Genomic DNA, 24,993 nt, shown 5'->3' on the forward strand with positions numbered 1-24,993 from the left:
ATTTGTTCTCTCTCTGTATAAAAAGAGAGATTACACTAATTGGGCTTATTTGGTATGTCAAATTTCATGAGAAGTATGGTCAAATAAGTGATAATAAACCTGTTTAGATTATATTGTATGGGCGAATGTTACTATAAAGGTTCGAGAAATAGTATAAAATTCCTAAAAATCTGATATGTCCTAAGAGAATGTTATTACCTGTAATTTTAGTTACTATCTAAAATGTATGTCACAAAAAAACCCAAATTTCCTTGTCAATTGCATTCCCCATTGCCTTTATAAAAAGTCTTTTGTCAGACAGTTATTGGTTTACTCTGATGCTTTTACAAATATGTTTCATTTTCAAAGGCATTCATGGAAAAGATTTTGACAAGTACTCTGGAATACAGGTTTTGATAACTTTAAGATCGTAATACTGAACTGGGTAAGAATTTCTAAAACTCAAACGGAAAACTGATTGCTTTAATGCTTTGTTTTCCAGATGTAAAGGACCCCTTTTTCTCCTCTTCTTTGAGCTATCTATAACTTACAAAAATTTGGTAAAGTGTATCTTTGCAACAAGGGTTGAAACATTTATTCTTTTCTCACTACCTGATCCCTCCAGGATTCGGAAACTCTTTAAGTATTCTTTTCAAGACAATATATGTATTTGCGTGGGTTCAGTGAAGGTCTGTTCTCCTTGTAACAGGACGCAGTTAGAAATATTGGCTACGTTACCAAGGCTTTGACTAGAATGTCACATTGAAGAAAGATGTATATAGACTCAGAAATGACCAGACAGCTTCAAGGAACTGCTTGGAAAAATCAGCCTAGTACCTTGCTTACAAGGTTTCAGCAAAGCAATCTTTTTTTTTTGTGAGGAAGATCAGCCTTGTGCTAACATCTGCCAATCCTCCTCTTTTTTTTTTTTTTTTTTGCTGAGGAAGACTGGCCCTGGGCTAACATCCGTGCCCATCTTCCTCCACTTTATATGGGATGCCGCCACAGCACAGCTTGTCAAGCGGTGCGTTGGTGCGTGCCCGGGATCTGAACCCATGAACACCGGGCCGCCGCAGCAGAGTGCACACACTTAACCGTTTGTACCACCGGGCCAGCCCCAGCAAGCAAAGCAATCTTAAAAAGAAAAAGAGCTTATGTCAATCACCAATTTTGCTGCATTTATGTAAATAATCAGGCCAAGTTTAATACGGATTAGTTTTGCTATGATTATCTTTAATAGAAATGGGAGTAATTTTGGAGAAAGAAATTATGGTCGCACTTTTGTAGATATTAAATTCTAGTACAATTAATTGTCTTTAAGGTTTTGTTATGTACCTGTAAGCTAGACTGGATCCTAAATTCTTTTAGTTTCCTTAAATGTCTGGCTATGACTCTCCAAAATAATATTTCCAATTTTTACTGCCCTTGAAATCTCCTCTGAAGAGACTATACTAGGCCTTCCTCACTACCCGGGTGGCAGCCACACTTCAAGGACTCAAGCCTTGGGTACATGTCTCACAGCTAAAGAAGGTTCCACCTGACATCTAGTCCTGTACAACACTGGGGACCTCTAAATCAAACTGACTAGGCAGGGAAGGCAGCCAACATCTGAGGCAGACAACTTTCCCAAGATGACCGGACCAGGCCTGTAGACCTCTTTCACTGTTGTTTCTTTATTTTCTCCCTCTTTTTCCTGGAAGGCGAGTGTTCTTGTTGGCATTTCCCAATCCTTTGCAAAAGGGAAAACCTGTCTGATTGCTGGATTTGCCGTCAGAAACTTCGGTCTGACCAAGATAGTGATGACTCCTTAGTTCACTCTATAAGTAATTACACTGGGATTCTAGATGCTGTTGTTTGTCTAAATTGCTCTGCTGGCCCATTTACTGAGTCAGGGTGCTAAGCCCACCTAAACTCGTTCCTCACTTTAATTTAACCCAGCCTTGGGAGGGGAAAACAAGATCTTTTGAATATTTGTATGAAAAATTCTGTGGGGCTGCCAATGTAACCAAGGCCATCTGTAAATTTCTTGATATACCCATATATTTAGACAACCTCTCAATATGTAACAACATAATGTCTGAGCCTTGGTTAGGTAATGTTAATGCCTCTTTGCCAATGAATGAGTCTATAGATAACCCCACTTATGTGAGAGCCTTATATCCACCCCCTGGTTACACCTCCATGTGTGGAAGTTTTGGTAATAGCCTTTGTGCCTGGGCAGTTCATCGCCTGGACAGCTGGAGAATACAAGGACGGCGGTGTGCCCTTGCCATATTCAGTGTCCTGTTTTCTCTACATAATCAGAGACCTCTCATGGGTCTCTCCCATTGAATTTCCATAGTCGCCCTAAATGAGAATTTCCAGAAGGCATATAGAACTTTGGGTTTGCCTCCATGGGAAAAGAACTTTCTTCCCGTAGACCAGAGTGAGTGCCAACAATCAAATGATCAAGAACCGCTCCCTGACACTAGGAGAGTTGGCGAACTCCAGATCCAAAACATGTTCAGCTCAGCAATGGTTGCTTAATTCATTGGCCAAGGTAATTTTGGATTATTGTAAAGCTCTTGATTACCTACTCAGTGGGCAAGGAGGTGTCTATGTGGTGGTGAACACCTCCTGTTGCACAGGGATAAATGCCTTTGGGGAAGGAGAAACCCAATTACATAAGATTAGAGAGCAAGCACATCGGCTGTAACAAATTTCACCTAACAATCCACGGTCTTTTGATTTGTTCAGCTGGTTACCTTCAAGTCTGGGCTCCTGGTTTAGAAACACCCTGCAAACTGAGATTATAGTATTGCTCTTAATCTTACTCTGTATAATTACTGTAAAGTTCTGTACCTACTGCCTGCCGAACCTCTGTAAAAATGATGTGCCCAATAAGGTGATGCCAGCTGAGCACTTCGAGATGATCTCCAACAACTACAACATTGGCAAAATATAGATTTTAGATGGGAAATGCCTGCGAGTTCTCCCTCTAACTTTCCTTGTTACTCAAATGTGGCCTAAATGGTTTCCAACCACTATGCACTTTCCCTCCAACATGTGACATGACAACCAGGAAAGGTCCTTCCTGGCACCGAGGGATAAGACCACTATGTGCAGACTCTTCTGGACACTTCAGTGACACTTGTGGAGAATGATCTTGATCAAAAGGAGTAAATGTGAAATGAATAAAAGAAACCTCAACCAAATTGGAGTCGGGAGGGCCTGTAGGGGGAGCTCTCACGCCCATCATACATTATCAATTACTCCAAACAGGAAGAGACCTGACACTTGCATCTCCAACAGGAAGTACAACTACTTTACTACTGAAGGAAGATTTCTCTCCTGACATGGCAACAGCCCAGCTGATGAGAAATGCCACAGCTCAGCCAACAAGGAGCTGTTGCAACCCTGAACTTTCCTCCCAGTGACTTTCGTTGAGAACTGCCCCTCCCCACCCCCTCTTTCTCTTTATAAAGGCAAGCACCCTTCCTTTGTTCTCTGGATTTGCCTATGGTGCCATAGCATGCACATCATGAATTGCAATTCTTTTGGCTATTCAGAAATATACTCGTTTTAAGAGTAAAATAACTGATGGATTTGCTTTTTAAGTTGACAGTTTTTATGAGTAACCAGAAATTTTCACAAAGCACTTTGTGTTATGATGGGGAAGAGAAAGATGGGACGAATAATTAGCATTTATTTAGTGCCTACTATGTGCCCTCTCTCCACCGGTGGGCAGCAACAGCCTGTTTCCCACCCCCACAACCCCCCCACCTCAGTTCTCAGGGAGGAGGTGCAGGGAGGTGGGGGAGGCCAAAGGGCAGTGGGAACCTGAGGGAGCCTGCCTGAAGTCACACTGGTAGAGGGGAGGATGAGCAACTGGGAGAGGTTGAGCCCGAGTGGTGGGGGAACAGCTCCTGGGTGGACAGTCCCGGGCTCTGCAGGGTAAGGATGCACCTCTCAAGGCTGTATGACACCCCACCTTCTGGGGTCCCCCACTGCCCTCCACAGTACTTCTCACGTGGGTTTTACGGCACGGTTTCTTAGCCCCTGAGCCGCACACACGAGCAGGTAACTCAGCAGTGACTGAACGGCAGCCCCATCGCTGGGCAGCTCAGGGCCCTGGGCAAACTCCTAACCCCTCTGAGCCTCAGCACGCTCCTCTGTAAAACGGGGATAGCACGTCTCTCATACGATCTCTATGAGTAAAAAAAATCGCAATAAATCATTTCCAGTTCTAAGCATAATGCCTGACACAGCAAGTGCTCAGGAAAAACCAGGCAATCACGATGGGATTCGGGGTTCACCAAACACAGATGGTCCTAACCTCTCTCTCCACCCAAGCTCCCCACCCAGCCCAGGCTTCTGGTCCCCCCAGTCTGCCAACATCCTCCAAACGCCCCCTGCCCCTGTGGTCTCTGCTTACATTCATCTTAGCTCTGAGGGTCTGAAATGCCCTCACCTAATGTCACCCGCTTACCCTCCTTTCTTCCACTTAAGGCCCATGGCTACCCCTACCCCCACCCCACCCCGGTCTCCTTCCAGATCTCCCACCTGCTCACCCACAGGAGCGCCCTGGGGGCAGGGCAGCCAGAGCCTTGCTGTGTCCTCAGCCGTGCACACTTGTGCTGCTAAAGGAAGTTCTCCAGCTCAAAGGAGGTCCAGGTGAGGATGCTGAGTCCCAGCCCTGAGACGGGGGAGGGTCTTGGAGCTGGGGAGAGAGGTCACAGTCTGTCCTGGCTCCCCAGATTCTAAGACCCTTCTGATTATCCCCCCCGTCCCTCTGGCAGCAGCAAGGACAGTGCAGCATGGCAGCTGGCAGCAGCTGGCCGTGGTCAGGAGTCCTTCCACCCTTGCCAACATTGACCGTCACCCTGTCAGGGACTACCACAGCCACTGCGTGACAGACTGCTCTGGTCCCTCCACACCCATCCCCCACCTTTCTTAGCAATAGAACCCTGCTTTTCACGCGGAAGCGAAGTGCTTGCACAATTCCACAGTCCTCCTTGGCAGCCAGGTGTGGCCACGGGCCTAGCCACGCCAACAATTGCCTTGTGTGGATTTCCGGAAGCGCCTCAAAGGGACAAGCGTGCTCCTCTTCCAGCCCTTTCCTCACGCCTCTGGCTGGAAGGCAGACAAGTGATGGCTGCTGTCTCTGACCACGAGGTGGAAGCCACGTTGTGAGAATGGCAGAGCAATCAGATAGGCATGGCCCCACCAAGAACCAGCCCTAGATTGCCTACGTAAAAGTGAGAGAGAAACGTCTATCTTATTGAAGCCACCATCACCTTCGTGCAGGCAAACCCCATCCTGATGCACAGTACTGTGGTCCCTCCCTCCTCCTCTCCCATCCTTTCCCCCTCCTTCCTCCCTCCTCTCCTTTCTCCCCTCCACCAACACCGATGAAGAGCCTACCACGTGGAGAGCAGAGGAGGGATACGGGAGCCCCTAGAGGCGATTTAGAAGGGGCAAGGATGCCAAGGAACAAGGCAATGGAGGTGGTGAGGGCAGAGGAGGACAGAGCCTGGGGAGGATTTGTCAGTGCAGGGGTGGTGGGAAGAACCTTCTGGAAGAGCAGGGGCAGCGGGAACTTCCCACCCATCACCATGCCTGCCCCAGTTCTCCCCTGGAGGGCCCAGTGTCCTCCCCCACCTTCCCACTTGCCCAGCAAGGCCCAACCCCCTCCCTGATGAGGCAGCAGATGTGGGGGAGGGGTTCTGGTCTGGTGAGAGGGAGGTCTGGTGAGAGTCTGAGGCCGCGGGCAGGGAGGGAGTGTCTCCTCAGACGTGCAGGCTTTTCCCAAATCAAGACAACAGGTCTAGAGGTGACGACGGGGCTCCCCCCTCATTCCTGAGCCCCTGTGCTCTCCCCGTGGCTCTGAATTCTTGGAAGTGGGTTTCCCTGGGGTTCCCGGTGAACTCAGTTTGGTAAACATATACAGAGTCCCACTGTGTACACCACATGTACACGGGGCCAAGTGCTAAGGGCATAAACTCAAAGAAAGCCCAACACTGCAGCCCCAGGGCACACCGCCTGACAGGCTGACCCAGGCTGATGGTGTGCTGGCAAATGTGTAACAACCCGCTCTCTGGGGAAAACGCCCTGGTTTGCAGTATTTGCCGATTTCCGTGGACTAAATGCCCCACCACGGCGATTCTAAGCTGCAAGCATGAGGAGCCTGAGAGCAGAACTGAGAAGGCCCACGAGCGGCTCCAGCACGCCACTGCCAGGGGCTCCTCGTCACCAGCCACAGGTCCCCACCCTGCCACGCTGTGTTGGCTCTGAGCCCACAGGTTGCCTGGCCTGGGTTTGGCCCCTGGGAAGGCAGGGACTGGGCCCGAGCCTTCCCACCAGCCTGCACCTTGTCTGTGGCAGCTCGGCTGTGGCCACAGGGTAGAGAAGGATCAGGAGACAGTCAGCCACAAGAGCGCCCTCTTGAGGTCTCTCTCCCGCGGGCTCCCACCACCGCCATCCCCTCGGGCCTCTTCCTCCCCCATGGCTTTTCCTCGCCTTAAAGCTCTCCTCCTCCTCATCAGAAGGGACCATTCCTCACCATTTGGAGCCCAGGCCTCCTCCCAGCCCAGAAGCCCATCCTCTACATCCCAGGCTCCTGGTCTTGCCCCCACACAGTCCTTTGGCAGCTGTCTCCTTCCTAGGCTCTCATCCCCTCATCCCTGCAGCCCTGCTGCCAACCCCCTGCCTGTCCCAGAGGAGGCCTCTACAGACACTCTCCAAATGCTGCTCAAGGGAGGCCTCGGTTCTGTCATCTCTCTGGTGGCTGCCTCGAACTGCCGTCTTCAGGAAAGAGTGGAACGTCCCCCTTAGCCTTCCTGCCTGGCTCTCTCGTCCCAGCCCCAAGCCGTCCTGGCATCATCTGCTCCCCCTCAGAGCAGCTCAGAGCCAGGCCCCCATCTGCCTGGCGGCCTGGGGCCCTGAGCCTTTACGGCCCCCCCAGGCCCTGAGCCTTTACGGCCCCCGGGTAGGACACGCATCTGGGCCCCCAGCCCCCAGGCTCCAAGGTGCCAGCCCTGCAGGAGATTTGCTTAATGACCTTGTGAGCAGTAATTATACCCCAGGGCCCGCTCTTAATAACCATGTATTCTCCCTGTCAATGTGCCTTAATTGAAAATGAGTAGGCGATACAAGTTGCTTTGAAGTTGGCTGGCAAGCCCTTAACGTGATATTAATTGTAGTAATTAGTAGTCACTTTGTGTCATCTATAAATAGGGGGTCCATTAGTTTAGCAAAAGAGCGTGATTTAAAATGCAAATAAAAGCCCAATTAGACAGATAAATCACTCGTCTTTCCCAGCAAATTATCATCTTGGGGTAGGGGGGCAGGGGACAGCAGCCGCTTTGAGGACGCATTGGTCACTTCAGGGGCTCTGGACCCTTACACCCTGAGCGGCCCTTCTGGGACACTCTCCCTTTAAATAGGTTTGCCCTGCCTCCCTCAGGAGGCTGTCACTCTTGGGGCTTCCCACTGACTCTTTATTAGCAGGACTGGTGGTCAGGCCCCCAAGTAGCTCCTCCCTCTGCCTACTGATTGGTTTTCCCCTGCGATACTGGGGCACTTTTTAAAGGAACAGTAGCACAGTCTACCAATAGGCCCTGGATGAATGGGCTGGGGTGTAGAAGGGGTCACCCCTCTTCATAGTCCAGAGTGAACCCACGGATGCCATGTGTTGTCCTGTGACCCAAAAGAGTTAAAAAACAGACCCACAACATTGTTCTGGGGGTGGACAACTTACTCTCCACTTCCTGCTCCCTTGCACAAAAACACCTATGGAGGTTCTGGAATCACACACACACACCCACACACACACACACACAACAAACCACAGAGTATTTCTCCAAGCTTTGGACACACACTGGAGGTGGAAATGACTGGAAGCAGAGGTGGCAGCTAGGGAGATGTTAAGAAGGTGGCAGCTTCAAGGCCAGAGGGAAGATTGTCTAGTTCAGCCTTCATTTGATTAGAGCTTCACTAGTTCCCAGCACCTTCTCCCAGCCCCGTGTTTCTAGTCTCACAATTAGGGAGGCCATTCCCTCTCGGGTCAATAGAGGTGCCAGAAACTTCTTGTTCAGAGCCCAGATCTGAGTTCTTCCCGCCCCCACTTCCCACCACCTGCCAAGAGCCCAGTCACTCCTTTATTTACAGTTGAGGCTGGCTATCTCACAGGATTTGCATTTTAATAAGAGTCTAAGCCATAAGAAAAAGCAGCTATTCCCAAACCCGGGGCGGGGGTGGGGTGGGAGGATGTGGAGGGTGGGGGGAGGGGGGGTGGGCGACACAGCAATTGTCCATTCCAACAGGAGTTTTCACCACTGTCCAAGAAATGAGGGGAACGCAGGCAATATGAGAATATTATCCTTTATTTTGATTTATCCTTTCTTTTATGGCATAGTGCTTCTAACAGGTGGTAATACTTTTTAATGTCCTATTTGACAAAATAAAATATTGGCAACCCTATGCGGATCCCAAAAATAGTTTTTGGAAATTTTGCCAGGGTATAAAATCCAAACGTCTGGGAGCTGCTGAGCTAAGAGACTGAACCAGGGACTTGAGGCCAGATGAGTCAGCTGTGTGGGGAGGAAGGGGGTGGGGGCAGGCCAGGACGTTTACCAGAGGGGACTTCTCCCTCTCTGAAATAGCACCGGAAGACAGCTAGATCATGGACAAGCAACTGGAAGGAGGCCCAGGGACTGTCCCCTCCCATCTCCCTACATTACAGATGAGGAAACTGAGGCCCAGGGAGGGAAAATGACAGGGCCAAGCCACACGGTGAGTGAGCGGTCTCTGCTCTGGCCAACGCACACTGAGGGCACCTCCTCCCTCCCCCACCCCTGTCCCTGTGCTGCCCTTAGAGCAAACATCGTGTGGATGTTGTAGGGTAGGTGGGGTGGGCCTTGGCCTGCTGTTGAAACTCTGGTTCCTCCGAGGCAGAGACCATTTGTTTACTCCTAGAAGGTAGAGAACAGCCCTGCCGACTATCAGACCAAGTTCCCAAAGGAACGAAGACCAGGCTCAGAGGAACCCACAGACAAGGCCACTCTGGGCCAGCCTTTCTGAGCGATGGGCACTTCTCCACCAGTGACAATTCTTTGTTGTTGGTGGTGGTGCCGTCGAGTCTATTCAACTCCTAGTGATCTTGTGGACAGCAGAGCGAACTCTGCCCCATCTTTTTGCGCCATCCTCTCACCTTCCCACACTGTATCAGACAATGCTCCACTGCTGTCCATAGGGTTTTCATGAACAATTTCTTCAGAAGGTGGCCAGGTCCTTCTTCCTCATCTGTCTTAGTCTGGAAGCTCTGCTGAAACCTGTCCACCGTGGATGACCTGCTGGTATTTGAGATACCAGTGGCATAGCTTTCAGCATCACAGCCACACGCAGCTGCCACAGTATGACACCCAACAGACAGGTGGGTGGTGTGGTTCTCTGATGGGGAAACAAACCCAGGCCACCGTGGTGAGAGCACCAAATCTTAACCACTAGACCACCGGGACAACTCTAGCCCTAATTTAATCCTTTCATCCCCTAGATAAAAACTAAGATCCCTGTCACTGAACTGCCCCACTTGTTGGGTACAGCCAAGACTGGCCTCTGCTTCCCCAACCTTTCCTCAAAATCACTCAGCACCAACCCAAACCCTCCAAGAGGCCCCTCTCGGAACCCTCCTTTCCAGACGCTCCAGAGGTCCTCTGGGAGGGGGTGGGGGTGTGATCTCCTTTGCTGCAGCAAGCTAAAGCAACCTAACTTTTTTGATTACAGGTGTGTTCCTGGTGGTATTTGGTTGCTGGGCTTTGAATGTCTAACAGATATTTGAACCACAGTGTTCCAGGCAACGTGGTGGTGAAGAAAGGCAATGGAATTCCAAACAGCGTGGCTTAAGGATAGACGTGTAACGGGATCAGTGGAATAGAACTGAGGATCCAGAAATAAAACCACGTGGTCATGGTCAACTGATTTTCAACAAGGATGCCAAGACCCCTCAAGGCGGGGCAAGAGTAGTCCTTTCAAGTAATGGCGACTCAGCAAACTGGACCTCAACATGCACAAGCATGAAGTGGACCATTACCTCACATCGTATACAAAAATTAACTCAAAGTGAATCAAAGACCTAAATGTAAGAGCTAAAACTATAAAATTCTTAGAAGGAAACATAGGGATAAATCTTCACAACCTCAGATTTGGCAATGGCTTCTTAGATATGACACTAAAAGCACAAGCAACAAAAGAAAAAATAAATTGGACTTCATGACAATTAAAAACCTGTGTGCCTCAGAGGACACTATCAAGAAAGTGAAGAGACAACCCGTACAATAGGAGAGACTATTTGCAAATCAGATATCTGATGAGGGACTTGTGTCTAGAATAAAGAACTCTTACAAGTCAATAGTAAAAAGACAAATCCGATTTAAAAATGGGCAAAAGATCTGAATAGATATTTTTCCAAGGAAGATACACAAATGGCCAAGAAGCACAGGGAAAGATGCTTGACATCATCAGTCATTAGGAGGTGCAAATAGAAACCACAATGAGATACCACTTCGGGCTCACTAGGATGGCTGTGATCTAGAAGTCAGATAACAAGTGTTAGTGAGGATGTGAAGAGATCTGAACCCTCAGTACTTGTGGTGGGAATGTAAAATGGTGCAACCACTTTGGAAAGTAGTCTACCATAAAAAGTTAAACATAGAGTTGCCATATGACCCAGCAATTCCACTCCTAGCTATATACCCAAGAGAAAAGAAAATATATGTCCACACAAAAACTTGTACACGAATATTTATAGCAGCATTATTCATAATAGCCAAAAGGTGGAAACACCCCAAACATCTAACTGATGAATGGATAAACAAAATGTGGTCTATCCACACAATGGAATATTACTCAGCCATAAAAAGGAATGAAGTACTATTGCATGCTACAACACGCATGAACCTTGAAAACATCATGCTAAGTGAAGGAAGTCAACCACAAAAGACCACATATTATGTGATTCTACTTATATGAAATGGCCAGAATAGGCAAGTCTATAAAGACAAATTAGATTAGTGCTTGCTTAGGGCTGAGGGGAGTGGAGGGGTGGGAGGTGATAACCAAAGAGTATGGGACTTCTTTCCCAGGTGATGAAAATGTTCTACAACTGGCTGTGGTCATGGTTGCACTTATCTGTGAACACAGTCATGTGTCGCTAAATGGCAGAGATACATTCTAGAAATGCATCATTAGGCAATTTTATCATTGTGCGAACGTCCTAGGGTGTACTTACACAGACCTAGATGTATAGCCTACTACACACCTAGGCTATATGGTACTAATCTTATGGGACCACCGTCGTATATGTGGTCCATTGTTGACTGAAACATTGTTATGCAGGGCATAATTCAATTCCATACGGAATTGTACACTGTAAGTGGGTGAATTGTATGGTAGGTAAATTATATCTCAATAAAACTGTTTAAAAGAAAAGAAAATAGACCCAGGCCCTTCCCCCTAGAGGCTCCATTCTAGAGAAGATCTGCGTGAAACAGATCACCCCATAAACCTATGGTTTCCACCTGACACCAGGGATATGATGGAAAAGCAGGGGCCAGGAGACCAGGCTAGGAGGGCCACCTTCAGAGGGGACTGGGGAACAAGGGTCAACGAGGCTGCTCTGGGAAGTGACTTTTAAACACCTTTTTCTTTTATAGCTTTAATGAGTTATATTTTTATATATCATAAAATTCACCCATTTCAAATGTACAATTCAATGATATTTAGAAAATTTACTATGTTGTGCAACCATTGCCATAATCCAGTTTTAGAACATTTTTATCACTCCAAAAAGATTCCTTAAGCCTATATATAGTTAATCCCGTTCCTGGCATCCACTAACCTACTTTCTGTTTCTGTAGACTTGCCTTTTCTGGAAATTTCATATAAATGGAATCATACAATATATGATCTCGTATGTCTGGCTTCTTTCACTTAGCATGTTTTGAAGGACCATATTGTAGTGTGTACCAGTAGTTGGTGCCTTTTCACTGCTGAGTAGTACTCCATTGTATGAACAGACCACATTTTGTTCATCCATTCACCAGCTGATGTACAATTAGGTTGCTTCCAATTTTCGGCTATTATGAAGAAAGCTGCTATGAACATTTCACACACAAGTCTTTGTGGGGACGTATGTTTTCATTTCTCTTGGGCAGATTTCTAGGAGTGGAATTGCTAGGTCATATGGTAAATTTAGCTTTTAAAAAAACTGTCACACTGTTTTCCTAAGTCTCACTATTTTACTTTCTGTGGGAAGTACACTTAAGCTGAGCCCTAACAGATGAGAAGGAGCCAGCCACGCAGGGAGTGGGGAAGTGTTCTGGCAGGGCACGCAGGGAGCGGCGGCACGTGCCAAGGCCCTGAGGCCCGAGGAGGTAAAAGCTTGCCTGGATGGAAGAGCTGGTTCCTTTCGAGAAACAGGTAAGATTCTTTATGTTGAGCCACCCATGCAAATATGAAAATGGGCCTGTCAGAGAGCATGAGGCCCCAGGGGTGGCACAGTACATACACTGCACGTGTGCGGTGAACACAAGAGAACAGGGATGTGTGTGACGTGATGGAGGTTGGCTGTTCAGGGCACAGCTGGAGGAGACAGCACCGACTATGGAGCTTGAATTCTCCCTCAACCTCTGGGAGGTCGGACACGTTTCTTGACCTCTCTGAACCTCAGTATCCTCAGCTGTAAAATGGGGACTAACTTCACCCTGTCACAGGAGGGTCTGAGGACTAGCAATAATGGGTCACGTCAAGAACCTGGCTGGAAGAAGCCAGAAGCAGGTGTGTGGGAGAGCCCCCCGAAAAGTTCAGTACAGCTGAGGTGAGACGTGGAGAAGACAGTGGGGTCCGGGCTGACGAGGTCGGGGGACAGCTCATGGTGGGGGGAGGAGCAGGGAGCTGTGTCCTGGGGGCTGCAGCTTTACCTACCCTGGAGGCAGCGAGAAACCGCTGGAGGACTCTTGGGCTGGTGGGTGGGAGGCCCTGGTGACTGTGCAGAGACGGGGCTGGAGCAGAGAAAGACAGAGGAGGGGACAGCTCATTCGGATGGGACTGCAGTAACCCAGGCGAGACCACGAGAACCTGGTGGAGGCCTGGAGAGGATGTTGGGGGTGGAGGGGTGGCTTGGTGACCAGATGGGGGTGTGACATGGAGGAGTCTGGCATGTCTGCAGGTGTCTTGGGCTGAGCACACAGGAGAAGACTGAAGACTGGGACAGCAGGTTGGAGCGGGGAGAAGGGGAGGGAGGTGAGGTGTTCTGTTTGGACACACGGTTTGAGGTGCCTGAGGAGGGCGCCCGGTGGCCAGTGGCGGATTGCTAGAAGAGAGGACCCTGTTTCTGGAAGACCCAGGGTGTGGACGCTGTGTCCTCAGGAGTGGCCCCCGGGGCTCTTTGGCAGGACACGCCTGCTGCCACCGACCTTAGGGAGGCCACTCTCCTTCCTCATCCGTCTTGTTCCAAGCACAGGACAAACCCTTCCCTGATCCCCCAGCTCCCTGTAGGGTCCCAGCTGTGGCTTTCAACAAGTCCCTGAAGGTGTGGGAATAATTCTCTCACAGGACCACACCAGAGGGTCTCTTCTGAGGCTGGCCCCTGCATTCCTCGCCACCTTGCCCTCTGCCCCCACCTCTCCAGACCTTGGTGTCTGGGCCAAATTGATCCCTGCACCCAGAAAACAAGAGTTCCCCTTACCACAGAGTCTGCTAGCATCCTCAGTATCCACTCTCTTCTATGAACTCCTGATTTGCAGCTGGGCGTGTCCCCATCCAGAATAACTCTCACATTTCCCAACACTGCTTGCAGTTGGATGTGGTCACGTGACGAAGTCTGGTTAATGGGGTATAGTGGAAGTGTCATTTCCAAGAAGTGTCTATAAAGGGAGCAGGTGTGGGCTTCATCACTCATCCTTCCTGAGAGTTGGAATGCAGATGTGATGTCTGCAGCTCCAGCAGCGACCTTGCATCATGAGGTGGGGTGACCTTGGTAGTGGAAGCCACACACAATGGAGCAACAAGAGAGAAGAAGCCTGGCAGCACCCTACATTGCCCACGTCCAGGAGGACGTTTACATTATATTCTATGGTGAATAGAACACAACATACAGAACACAATGTGAAGGGCATCCCCGGAGTTTGCAACGCAGCAGCCCTGGAGCCTGGGCGCCTGATACCAGATGTCGTATGAGCCTCAGCTGCCTGCCCCTGGACGTCACGCAGCTGAGAGAGCAGCCTTCTTCCGTCGTGAGCAACTGCTATCTGAGGATTTTCTGTTTTCTGCAGCTGGATCTAATCCTAATATCTCTGGTCTAAAACCGTCCCAAGTCCTCCTTTCCTTTGCCCAGATCCATTCGTGCCCAGGATGCGTGACTGTCGAGTCCTTTTGGGAGAAGCCCCGGCCCGCCCCTGACAGAGGCCCCACAAGACAACCCTCGGAAGTGGCGTAGCCAGGACTCCCCGAAGTCCAGGCTGTTCTGCCTTAAGTCTCAGCCAGCTTATCTTGTGTTTGATTATTGCCAACCACCCACAACTTAGTGGCTTCACACTACAGTTCCTCTCCCGTGGGTTTTCTGGGCTCACCAGGCATTTCTAACCTAGGGCCCCCAGAGGTGGCAGTCAGATGGTGGCTGGGGCAGGAGCCATCCAAAGGCTCGACTGGGCTGGACATCCAAAATGGCTTCCTCACACGGCTGGCAGGGGGTGGAGGCTGGGGGCCTGTCTGGGGCTGTTGACAGGAGCCCCACACAGCATGGGGGCTGGATCCCAGGGGGCGTCCTGGGAGTGAGCATTCCAGGGGACCCAGGCAGGAGCTGCAAGCCTTCTAACGCTCCAGCCTTCGAAGCCACGCAGCATCACTTCTGCCCCGTGGTTTGGGACAGCCCAGGTTCAAGGGCAGGGACTGCACAGGGCACAAATACCGGGAGGCGTGGCGCATTGGGGCCACCCTGTCACAGAGATAGGAGGCTGGGGCTTGGAAGGAGGCTAGACCAGAACGCTGATTTGGGCACCAGCAGGGTTTACATGCTAATCAAAAGCCTGGGAATGGATGAGTTCTGTGTGCACTAGCGTGTGTAGGGTGTGTGGTGTGTGGTGTGTGTACATGTGGGGTGTTTAGGTGCTGTGTGCTGTGTGGTAGGTGCAGTGTGGGGGGTAGTGTATGTGTCTGCACATAGCTGGGAGCTGGAGGCTGGCAGAGAAGTGGGATTCAAGGGAAGGGTGTGTCTCTTAATTAGAATCTTCGGGGGTTGGATTCCCATTTCTGTTGCCTCCTACTTCCCATCTTCAGCAGCTCTGCTGCCTTCAGACCTGCCCCTAGCCACTGTCAGGAGTCCACCCACCTGGAGTGCCCAGCTCCCTCCCTACTCCCCACTCACTGAGGGCAGCAGGCCCAGGTGGAGCCCCACAGCCAGGCCCTACCTCACCAGCAGCTCCCAGAAGGCTCTGCTCTTGTCACGCCTCTGCCCCACGCCAAGAGGCCTCCCGTGAAGGGTGTGGGGGCGCTGTCCACCTGCCCTGAGGGCTGATATGCAAAGGTCACTCAGCCAGAAGGCTGGAGTCCTGGGTCCCACTCCTGCCACGTGACTGTAGGTAATGGTCACGAGCATTCTCTGAGCCAAATAGAGGCCTGAATGAGATCCCTCGAGACTCCATCTCGAGTCCCAGGACCGAACACGGCTCCACGCAGCCTCGCTTGCGCTCTACCTCATTCATGTTCTACTTTCCCAGGTGAATCTGGACGGGGCCGCAGAGGCGGGAAAGCACCCAAGCTCCAGAGGTCATCTCTGGCAGCCCCCTGCCTGGGTTCCAGCGTCGTCTCTGTCTGAGCCAGAGGCCCTCATCTGTCAGGCAGGGCCCAGCGGCCGCAGCGGAGGGAACAGAGGAGGAGTTAATCTTCCCTAGAATGTTAATGGCTCCGTCAGGAGTGCTGGGGACGAGCTGAGCAGCAATCTGCCTTTATGAAGGAGGCGGGCGCCAGCTGGAGTGCGGGGCCCCCAGGAGACAGGAGAGCAGAGGAGCAGAGGCAGCTGGGAGCCAGGAGGTGGGCACCAGGTAGATAGCGGAGGGGGTGCCGCACCGCCGCCTGGGCCTCACAGCCCCCTCCCACCCTCAGCCAGTCTGTCTACCCTCTCCCCCCATCCCCTCACCTCTTCTGCTCCTTCCTCCAAGAAGACTTCAGGATGGCCTCCATTTGGATTGTGCCTGCCTGTCACCAGACTCGGGGCCCTCCCTGTAATTGTCCAACCTGGTAGTTCTCAGCCTTGCTGCACATTAGAATCATCTGGAGGGTTCTAGCAATCCTGATGTCCTGCCCACACCCAGAGATCCTGATTTAAGTGGTGGGGAGAGGTCCTGGTCACGGAAATTAATATGTTCGTTTCCCAGGTGCTTCCAATATGCGGCCACGGTTGAGAGCCCTGCCCGACCTAGGGGCTGCCCCACCTCTCCCAGCCCCCGCTGCTGCTCCCAAGAGAGCTGACACTTGTGTGTGCTGGCTGTGGACCAGGCACAGTCCTACGTGCTTTGTATACTCATCGAACCCTCACAACAACCCAGGGACACAAATGTTATGCCCCAGTTTACAGATGGGGAAACTGAGGCACAGAGAGGCTAAGTAACTTGCCCAAGGTCACACAAATGCAGGCAGTGGGGCTAAGAGCTGGGCCCTTAACCACTCTGCCAGGTGCCTGCGAGAGGGACGTGGTGAAGAGAAGGGCTCGAGCTGCGGGTCCTTCGGGGGAAGACGTAGGACACACACAGGAACTGGGTCTTGTTCTGAGAACAGATGTAAGACTTGAGCTGGGTGCCGGGGGCGGTGAGGTCACGGGAGAGCGCAAGAGGCGCAAAAGCCCAGGCGAGCCCTGATCAGAGGCCAGCCGTTCACAAAGAGCTCTCCGCGGGTCACCTTGAGGCCCTCCCAGGCCTGTTCCAACGCCCATATTACTGATGGGGAAACCGAGGCCGGGAGTGGTGAGGGGCCGGACTATGTTCTCAAGCCAGTGTGGGTGGGGGCCGGAGCGGGCCCACGTGTGAGAGTGTGCCCAGTGCTGGCAGGGGTCGGGGGTCTCCTCCTTGACTCGATGTGTGTGTGTGGGGGGTGCATGCAGGGGTGTGTGCAGGCATTGCTGGCTGCATGCACGTCCTGAGCCCACCTGGGTGTCCGGCCCAGACACCCTCCCAGGTCCCCGAGGGCATCACGCTGGGGAAGCAGAGTGCTCCCACCGCAGGGCCGTGGGCTCCCCTACGAATGAGCCGGCGTGGGGAGGAGGCGTCATCCAGCTGGCCCTCACCCCACCTAATTATTTAAGCCACCACCGGGCAGGGTTATGAAGGAGAGATTAATGCTGGACCTGCGGCTGGAAGCCACACATACTTCCCCCTTTTTTGTTCACCAAATTGAATCATTTCATTAAAGTTGCTCGCAATTGATTTCTTCTGAGTCCTCAACAGTGAAGAAGAGAAATGAGGCAGTGGGGCCCCAGGGCCAAATTTCACTCATTAAAATGAACCTGCGCCAGCCAGAGGGGGCCCAGCCAGCCTGTCACAGGCCACCTGCCCGGCCCCCAGCACTGAGCTGCCCCGCCCCAGAAGATGGGGACACACCCACACCCGCTGCATCCTGAACCCGGGCACGCCTCTGTCTGACCCTAAACATTTCAAACTGAAATCAAATCCGGGCCCCACCTGCCTCCCCAGAGCAAGCGCACCACTCGCCCCTCAGTGAGATCTGCTTTCCAAGGCAGAACTGCACAGGGTAGGGGCGGAGCAGACGCCTCACGCCACGCTCCGCCACCAGGCCTCAGATGCCACCAGTGGAATCGTCGATGGTCAGAGTAATAACAATGCCGGCTAACGTTCAGTGAGAGTTTCCCACACACCAGGCGCTGTATGAACTCACCTGATGGCGTAGATACTGTGATTATGTGGTCCCCCCTTATCCGCGGTGTCGCTGTCCGTCGTTTCAGTTACCCGCGGTCAATGGCAGTCTGAAGATGGAAAGTTGCAGAAATAAACAATTCATAAGTTTTAAGTTGTACGCCCTCCTGAGTAGTGTGATGAAATCTCATGCCGTCCCGCTCCGTCCTGCCAGGGACGCACCTCACGATGCCTCGGTCATCACCTCACTTGGTCTCATCACGCAGGCATTGTATCATCTCACATCATCTCAAGAAGAAAGGTGAGTACAGTACAATACGATATTTTGGGAGAGAGACAATGTTCACATAACTTTTATTATAGTATATTGTTATAATTGTTCTATTTTATGATTAGTTATTGTTGTTAATCTCTTACTGTGCCCAATTTATAAATTAAACTTTATCACAGGTATGTATGGATAGGAAAAATCACAGTATATGTAGAGTTTGGTTCTATCCGCGGTGTCAGGCATCCACTTGAAACGTATCCCCTGCAGATAAGGAGGGACTGCTGTATCTCCATTTTATTGATGGGGACACTGAGGCTGGAGAGGTTAAGAGGTCACACAGGCAGTAAGTGATTGTGGCACACATAGTGGATGAACCATCCAAAAGCTGTCATCAAACTTCCTTTCCCTTCCTTCCCTTACTCTACGGCTAGAAAGCTGAAGTGCTCACCTTCTCAGCCTCTCTTGCTGCTAAGAGTAGTGTTGTGACACAATTTTGGCCAGTGAGCAAGAGGTGAGTCCTTAAAGCAGCATTCCTTTCCAAATGAAAAGACAAAGCTTAGCTAGTGGAGAACCCTCTGCCCTCCTCTTTCCCACTCCTTTCTGAGTCCCCTTCCCCTTATTTAAGGGGAACACAGATGTGATGACCAGAGGTGCAGCAGCTACCTTGTAACCATGAGGAGGAAGTCAACATACTAAATATGATGGAGCAGGGAAGTAGAAGGATCCCAGGTCCCCAGTGATATCTTTGAGCTCTGTACTGGCTCAGGACTACCTTCTCCCAGACTTGTTCTTGGATGAGCCAAATAAACCTCTCCATTGTTTAAGCTCTCTACTGTCATTTCCTGTTACTCACTGCCGAATGCATGCCTCACTAATAAGATTCAGACACAAGCAGAGGCTCCAGAGCCTCTGATCTTAGCACTCTTGTCCCTCCTGTCACTGAATTTGTAGAGGAAGCTCTTCATTTGGAGGCTCTTCATGATACGCCCTACTTTTGGTCCCCTCCCCTCCCTAACTGAAGGGCTGTTGGTCCCACATAACTTGGTGGCTGCCTGAGCACAGCTGTCAGCTTTAGAGAGGACACTTGATCAGGAGCCAAGCCAATCAGATTCTTTCTCAAGAACTTGAACCAAGCCTGGGGCTTGGTCTCATGTGCCGTGCAGACCCCTCTGTAGGAGTGAAGGGCATATTCCCCCAGCTGCTGGCCTGAGACCTCTCTCAGCTGTCGCCCCTTCACGGACGGCCTCAGCTGAAGGAGCTGCCTTGCCCAAGGTCACACCCTCTTCCCTGGGCAACCCACACCCCGTGACTAACGGAAGGTGGTGTTAAAGGCCTGGTCCCCTCACTGTCCCAGCTCCAGAGCTTCCCAGAAGATGGGCTGAGGACACTTGGGGGGTGGTATCACAGCTTGGCTCTCCACTCCTGCATCCTTCCCTTTCCTCCACAGGTGTGAGGACAGGAACGCCCTCCACAATAAACCATCTCAGAGCTGCTTCCCGGGGAACCCAACCCGTGATGCAAGAGCTGGAGGGAACTGAGACGTGTGGGCTGAAGAGACCACTGTCATCCATGAACAGAGATGAGAAGCAGGAACCCAGAGCACAGCAAGGGGCAGACGTAAGACCATGTGGCCGCAGGGAGGGAGCAGAAACAAGTATCTGTGCTGATTCCCGACATTTTCCAGCTCCTAGGTCACTCCTGGTGAAGCCCTCAGGTTCTGGGAGACACCCCTGATTCCTCATAACACCCCCCTTTGCTGAGCTAGCTTGCATGGATTCCTATTTCTTGCTGTCAAACTATCCTTGAATAAGACACACTGCTGCTCTGCATTTTGTGAATGAGAAACTAAGCCCAGAGGGGAGGGGCCATCCTGAGGTCACAGCGGGTTAGTGAAAGCGCCAGGTCTTCATCCTTCACATTCACATAACAAATAGCTATTGAGGACCTACTATGTGCCATGAATTGTGTTGATCTGGGGTTATAACTGTAAGCAAGGCAGACATAATCCCTGCTATCATTGAGTTCACAATCCAGCAAGAGAGAAAGACAAGTAAACAGACAATTACAATACACTGAGATAAGTGCTATGGAGTCACTTAGGAGGGGCACTTGTCCCAGGCATGGAACCTCATGGAAACTTCCTAGGGGGTGTGAAATCTGTGCTAAGGCCTACGGGCGGGCATAGCCCTCCAGGAAGAGGGAACAGAATGTGAAAAGGCTCAGAACTGAAAGGGAGGGGTGTGTGGAATCCACACGCTGGTTTGTCTGGTTAGCATCTTTTCTTGGGGGGCAGTCACAGCTTCCCTGGTCCTGTGCTGCTTCTGGGAGGAGGCCAACCACCCCCCATGTCCCTCACCACAGGTTTAGGCCCACGACCCAGTCCAGCCCAGTCAGAATCTCTCCCAAGCATCTGCGTCTCTAATGGAGGCACACAGGGATGGGCGGTGGGAAGGGCCAAGGTGTCTTGTGGCGGTGCCCTCAAGAGATTGTCCATGTTACTGGGATCCCCAGGGCGGCCCTGGGGCCTGTTGATCCTGAGGCCCATTGTCTAGCTTTTCCTCCCAGTCTGTGACCTGCGTCACCGTCTCGTCAATAAATCCCCTGTTCTTGTTTCACTTTTTCAGAGTCAATTTTTGGTGCTTGCAACCAAATAACCCCGATTCAGAAATTAGTACCAGGAGTGGGATTCACAAAAAACCCTGAGGGATATGTGACTACTTGGAATTGGTTTTCATAATTCCAGGGGGCCTAAATCAGCAGGACCCCGGTTCATATTACTGGACAGAGAAGAGGTTACAATGGCACACAGTGCTGAACAGCGAAGCACGTGGTATCCTCCAGTCGCCGGGAACCATGTGCCCACTGGAAGTGAGAGCCTCTGGCAGCCGCCACGGGCCAGTTTATAGAGGAGGAATGCTGGGCCCTTCGGCTGGATGGCTGTTCCTAACACTGGATAATTTAAAGCAGGAAAATGACAGGCGCAAATCAAAATGTGCACCTCAAGGCACAGAATAAATTCAGGGCCATTATATGGCCACGCTGAAAGGATATTTTATTGCATACAGCCACAGAGCGGAAACTGCCGGAGACTGAACTCCGAGATTGATTTTGAAGTTACTGGATTCCAGTGTCAGTGAATTCACAACCTCGCTCAGTCCCTTCCGAGAAAGGGAAGGCATTGGTCAGGAAACAGTGGTATCCCACGGGACGGGCGGTTTCTGGGAGAATTCTGAGGACCCTAAGCCCAGGTCGCTCACGGTCCCACCCTCGGTTCCCTTGTGACCCACCCATCACTGTTTCTCCCGGAATCGTCAGGATCCGTGGTCCAGATGATACAATGCAGAATCAGGAGAAGAGTTACCCCTAGACAGAACTGCAGGGATTCACTCATTTACATTTCTAGGGTATGAGGCCCACGTGTGGGAGTGGATTTAGGGCGCCTTGATTGAGCCGGGAGGGCTGTAAGTGTGGCTCAGGCTGCGTCACTGATGCGGGTGCACACGCCAGAAACTGCGCCTCCAGGGTGCCTCTCAGGCGCTTGGCAGAAGTTCTGACATTCTGCCGAAGTCACTAATGCAAACCTGGACCAAGTGATGGTTCGCTCTAATTGGCTAAAAAGGATCAGAAAATCCCGGGCGTAATTAGAGGAGGGAAAACAAAACAACCAGAGACAGGGAGGCTGCCTGGATCCATCAGCCCACACCAGCTCCAGGAGACTTGCCCTGCCTGCTCCTCTTGAGGATACTTTCGTGAAAGCATCATAATCTGGTCTTTTTTTTTTAATCAAAAAATTAGCAACAGGGGCCAGCCCCGTGGCGTAGTGGTTAAGTGCGCGCGCTCTGCTGGCGGCGGCCCGGGGTTCGCAGGTTCGGATCCCAGGCGTGCACTGACGCACCGCTTGTCAAGCCATGCTGTGGCGGCGTCCCATATAAAGTGGAGGAAGATGAGCACAGATGTTAGCCCAGGGCCAGTCTTCCTCAGCAAAAAGAGGAGGACTGGCATGGATGTTAGCTCAGGGCTGATCTTCCTCACAAAAAAAAAAATTAGCAACTTATTTCAGATATACAAAAGGTATCAAGGATAACGGAACAAACATCCACGAACCTCTTACCCAACTTAAGATATGAGACGTGTGAGCTCGAGTCCTCGGGGAAGCAGACACCAAGACAGGATGAGGAAAGTGGGGGGAGGGGGGAGCCCCGGGGGTGGAGAGGGCCATCGGGTCACAGCGCAGTCTGACTCCTGGGAAGGACAAAGGGAAGGGAGGAAGATTGAGTAGGAGGAGCCCCAGACTGCAGTGCAGCTCTAAGAAAGTTCCAGCAAGGCTGATGGGAAGTCCTGGAGCCAAAGTCGCCCGTGAGAGGAGCCCCGGGTCTCGCAGGACGGTACCTGCCTGGCGTCCCTGCCAGGCGCAGTCGGGCTGGGCGCATCCTGGACACGTGTGGCCTTGACACAAATCCAGAGGAGTCAGGGCGCAGCAGGGGCCGTTGGTCAATTAAGTGCACTGCAGTAGGCGACGCGAATTTTCACAGCCACACATGCAACACGGCCAGTACCAGCCAAACCCCTGTGAACCGTCACCTTGCAAGTCTTTACAGGCTCAGCTTCCTCCTTTCTGTGGTCCAGGAGTTCCAGCCGAAGGGCTGCTCTGGCAATGGGATTGCCAGTCGTAGAGTGGGTAGGAGGAGCCTTAGTGCCCCAGCCCCGGGAAGTCGTTATGTGAAAACAGCGGGCATGGCCATCCCCTAACAGGCAGAAGGCGGGGGGGATGGGGCTGAGGGAACCATCCTGGGCAGAGGTCCTGGCTCGGGAAACTGAGCAAGGGTCCCTGGGGATGTAATGAGCAAGCAGCCCACCAAGGGCTCACTGGAGTCTACAACCCAAATCCTCCAGGTCTGGTGAATCCCGGGCTCCCTGGAGGACCTGTAACTGGGGTACAAGTCCCAGGCCAGGGTTGGTTGGGACCCAGAGCGTCTCAAGTGCAGGGCTGGGCAGTGCCTTTGAGCCAGGACCTGCTGCCACCGCACAGAGAGGACGTGATGAATCTGCCCAGCTTCCCCCAAAGGAAGTTGCTGCCCTTTTCCTGGGCTGCTGAGTACAGGAGCAGTAGAGGGGATGACTAGATGAGGATCCGCTAACTCTGCTCCTGGGGACAGGAGCACCACGTGGTCTGGAGGGTGGAGCCGCGCTCCTGGAGCTCAGGGATGACTGCGCTCCCAGCCAAATTCACCCCAGGCTGGGTCAGTGGGTCCTCCACCCACTGCTCGAGTCTTCTTCTTCTCGAGTTCCTGAGAGGAAATTGAGGTCCTTGTCAGCGACAGAACACCCACCTCAGCTTCCTGACCATAGACTAGGGCCTATTACAACAGGAAGGGCCGGGAGGGAGCCATTGACGCTCCCACTACCTACAGATACAGTGAACCAAAAGTGACACTGCAACCCAGAATACGGCAGAGCCGAGTGCCACTGTCAGACATCGGAAGGGTGAGGCTGTGCTGACCACGATCCCAGCCCCGTTCTATCCACAGATGGGCCGGTGTGAAGAAGAGCTCCATCTCAGCAAACAACAATGGCGCATTGTGAACTTGATCAGTGGCGACTCTGTTCGCAGCTGCTCTTTCAGATGTGGTCTCCTCGGCAGAGCAAATTAATTCAGCCCTGGCACTTGGCATTCTGGCAGCTTGGTTGCTGACCTGGAAAATGGAATGTGCTCTGTCTGACCAACAGAAAACACCAGAAGCAGTTTGGTTGTTCCTGACAAGCACAGGAGTGGAATGTTCCTGCCCTGCCCCAGGGATGCGGGCTTTCTAGCTCCTCCCGCAGCCCTGGACCATCTCCCCATCCCGCAGGCATCACTCTGCCAACAGCTTGTGCTCTGCATTGACAGCAAAGCGCTGATAGGGTCTGACAAGAAGGAACCCACAGGAGCCCTAGGTGTCTCGGTGAGATGCATATGTGACAGAGACTGGGACATAATTCAGGGCCTGCCACTTCAGTGAGGATCCTGCGGGTCCGTGGTCTGAGGCATGTTAGAACACTCTCTTCAAAGTGATGGAGAATTTGCTGCAATTGGAACCCCCACCTCTAACATAAGGAGGCACAGTGCCTGGTGGACTTCTGTGGATTTGGGAAGCAGTCTTAAGATCAACTCTTCCGACGCCTTGTCTAAGCAACCTGAAAGCACACAGCTTTGAGTGGGACCCTGGGCAGGCAGAGGCTCTGCGGGGGCCCTGGCTGTGGTGCAAGCCCCCTGCCCTCAGCCCTTGCCCAGCGGTGCTCAGAGCCTCTGGGGCAGGGACAATGCTGTGTGGGGCTCGCTTGCAGCAGGCCCCCAGTGGGAAAGTCCCAACGGAGTCTCTAGAGCTTTTGAATAAGTAACTCTTCTCCTTTGAGGAAACTGGTTCTTGCCACAGGCTCTAGAAAGACTGAGTACCTGACCCTGAGTCACCAAGCAGTCGGCAGCCTGAGATGGCCATCATGAATCAGACGCTGTTGACCCCCTGGCTCTACGTGGGACATGCCCAGTGGTGCTCCATTTTCAGCGACCCTGTGCATAATCTATGTCAGGGCCTCTCCTTTCTGTCCCACATGGGAGTGATCCTCAATGCTCTCTGGAGCAGACACCAGGAGTATCAGGAAGGAATATTTTAGTTGCAAGTAACAGAAAACACTGGCTTAAAAAGAAGAAGGGCTCACATAATTTTAAAAAATACAAAGTCGACTGCTTCAGGTGAGGTTGGATCCAGCAGCCCAGTGACAGCACTAGAGATCTTGTTCCTGCCTCTCTCCTCTGCTTTCCGTGGTGTCAACCTTAACCTAACATTGCCCTTTCCACTTCCACAA

Source organism: Ceratotherium simum, chromosome 13, assembly GCF_057802395.1.
Source record: "Ceratotherium simum simum isolate JZ-2026a chromosome 13, ASM5780239v1, whole genome shotgun sequence".
Classification (NCBI taxonomy): Eukaryota; Metazoa; Chordata; class Mammalia; order Perissodactyla; family Rhinocerotidae; genus Ceratotherium; species Ceratotherium simum.